We start from the raw sequence: 3,161 nt of genomic DNA, 5'->3' as shown, positions 1-3,161 counted from the left end.
CGCGCGGGCTGGCGCGGTGGGAGACGGCGGCGTCGGGTGGCGGTGTGACACGTGGCGGCGGCGGCGCGGGTCGGACGTGTCCGGCCCGGCGAATTTTGTCCGGTGGCGACGGATGGAGTGGATCTAGGGTTTTTGGGAGAGGGGAACCGAGAATTTCGGAGGGGGGGGGTGTATTTATAGGCATAGAGGGAGCTAGGAGTGTCCAAATGAGGTGCGGTTTTCGGCCACGTGATCGTGATCGAACGATCTAGATGATGGATAGGGTTTTGGTGGGTTTTGGGCAAAATTGGAATGGTGTTGGGTTGCAACACACACGAGGCCTTCTCGGTCCCTCGGTTAACCGTTGAAGCATCAAACGAAGTCCAAATGGTACGAAACTTGACAGGCGGTTTACCGGTAGTAAACCAAGGCCGCTTGGAAACTCTCGGTCCAATCCGGAAATGTTTAATTCCCCACAAACAAAAGAAAGGTAGAAATGACCACCGGAGGAGAACGGAGCGCCGGAATGCAAAATGGACAATGGGGAAAATGCTCGGATGCATGAGATGAACACGTATGCAAATGCAATGCACATGATGACATGATATGAGATGCATGACAACGACAACAACACATGGAGACAAAAAACCCAAACCTGAGAAAATAAAATAACTTAACGCCGGAAACGGCAAGAGTTGGATTACATATTGGGTAAATCATATCCGGGGTGTTACAACATGAACTATGTGCTCAAGAAGAACTTCGTAAGTGAGAGACAAAACCTACACCGGTTTGTCAGCCAGGTAAACTCCCGCGTAAAAACTAGGAGGCAGACAGAGAATCATGAGACAATGGGTAACCGGGTATAGCTCTATCACCTGTCGTAAGACAAAAAATAACATGCTTACTAAAGTAAAACTTTATTAGTTAGACAAGTTTTTGCTGCGAGAAAACTAACAATTTGCTCATCATTCTTGCATGTGCAGAAGGAACAAAACATGCTGACCTTCTATGGGTTTGACACCCAGATGGCAAAGGTTTACTCACGAGCTGTGTACAGCGAGATTAGAAAAAGGCTAAAACTGAGCACACTCTTCACGGCGACAGAGACGGAAGAGCCCACAAAGTACCTCGTGCGCTACAACCACCCGTAAAAACTGTTTGCGTGGGCTCAGCACGCGTTCCAGGTGGTTGCAGACCCCGTGGGAGAAACATATGAGTGCGAGTGCAGGCTATGGGACCACACATGTGAGGACTAAAAAAGATGTTACATACTGTACTACTTTTTTTGCAAAGTTTTTCTTCGAATGAAATGACATAAAACATGCACCTCTTCCAAAAAATACAGGTCTTTTCTGCGTGCATGTCCTGTGCATGATGCAGACAATTAAGGCTGCCATCGTTCCAGAGAAATACATCCTCAGGAGATACACCAAATGCCCGAACATCCAGCCAACATTCAACAGAAATGACTTGAGGACAGTAGCGTCAAACAAGGCATCCCAATACTGCATTGAAAGCTCACTGCTGAAGCCAAGAGCAAATGGCGAGGTCATGGGTCGTCTTGGACAAGCTTGAACAAGAACTCGATGCCATGCACTCTGCTGAAAATGGAGGTGTCGCGGACAATGAAGCCATTGAGCAGGATATTGCTACAATGTTATCCGAGATGAACCATCTGGGAGCTGTTGACCCGTTCAACAATGATGAAGAGGAGCAGCAGTAACCAGAGCTTGCCCATGTGCACACTCAAGAGCAGCAACATTCTCACATGCAAGATCATGATCTTGATGGTTCTGTAGGCGAATGACATGACAATAGGACATCCTATCGACAGCAACATGAAAGGGTGATTAAACCACCCATATTCTCAAACACAAAGGGGAGGAAGAGTAAAACGCAAGCAGCGAAAGCAGCAGCCAAAAAGCTGCCACGGCCCATCAAGCGAGTGGAATTTGGCCCAGACGGCAAACCTCTCGGGATAAGGGCATCCGGATTCTGCAACGTCATGAGCAACCATAACTACCGCACATACCCACTCCGCACAGATGCCACTGTCAACAAGGAAACGCTGCACAAGCAGATTGGAGCCACCCAGGTTTCTACCAATGGATACAACACACGTAACAGCTACACTTGTCGCAAGTGTGGGGGAACTGACGAGCATAATGCCCACACGTGCAAAGTGGGCAAGGAGGTCAGTGGCGCTGAACAGAAATAGGGCAAGGTGCAGAGTTCCAAAAAATCAAATGAAGACGATGAAGAAGAAGAGTTTGACAAGAATGACGACCAATCAGACGAAGACAATGAAGATGACAGTGTCGGGGACGAGGAAACAGAAACTGATGATGAAGCTGCCAAGGCTCAACCAAGAAAGGGCGCCGGCAAGGCACAACATTCAGGGCTAGTTAGGAGAAGCTCAAGACTAAACAATACATAGTGGTTGTGCTGCTGCGTCAACTAAATAATAAGCTGGTAGTCTCACTTGGCTCAGCACACAATGAGGAAACATTTCAGAAACACTGTCGTTACCAAAACCTATTTAGCTTTATCGTCGATTTCTCGATCAGTACTATAGTTAAGATATAATTTGTGATTTGTGCCCGCTGGAGCAGTGACATTATTATGTAAACCATTTGATAATCCTTTTGAATGCAGTCATAAATACATTTGTACTGACGAAAACACTAGTGTCGACCAGTAACTCATCAAAAAATATGTTAAGGAAAATTTAAACTCTTATAGTACATCAGTACTGATAATTCTCAGTCGTTAGTACAAAGGCGGAGTAAAACAAACACACCCGTGAACACCTCCAAAAAACATCATTTTGAAAAAACAAAGCTATGTCTGCTTCTGCCAGTCCCAATTCAGAAAGACCATCAGTACATAAAAATAATTACCTCAAGCAAAATGCGAATATAATACATTCTGTACTGATGAAAATCTAATTTATCCGTAAAAAATACTCAGAGATTATCTTGATATAAACAATCCTTTCAAAAATACAATGTTTAAAAAAAATTAGCATCACACATAGTCTCACTGGTATTTGGTAAGTTCAATTACACTTCAATCACCAGTCCAAGTACCACAGTAGAGGAGTACAGACCTCCATCATCACCAAACCCTGACACGTGCAAGTGGGATAAGCAGCCGATAAGTACAGCTTGACAAGACGA

This window comes from Triticum dicoccoides, chromosome 2A (assembly GCF_002162155.2).
Source record: "Triticum dicoccoides isolate Atlit2015 ecotype Zavitan chromosome 2A, WEW_v2.0, whole genome shotgun sequence".
NCBI lineage: Eukaryota > Viridiplantae > Streptophyta > Magnoliopsida > Poales > Poaceae > Triticum > Triticum dicoccoides.
This window is presented reverse-complemented; position numbering follows the sequence as displayed.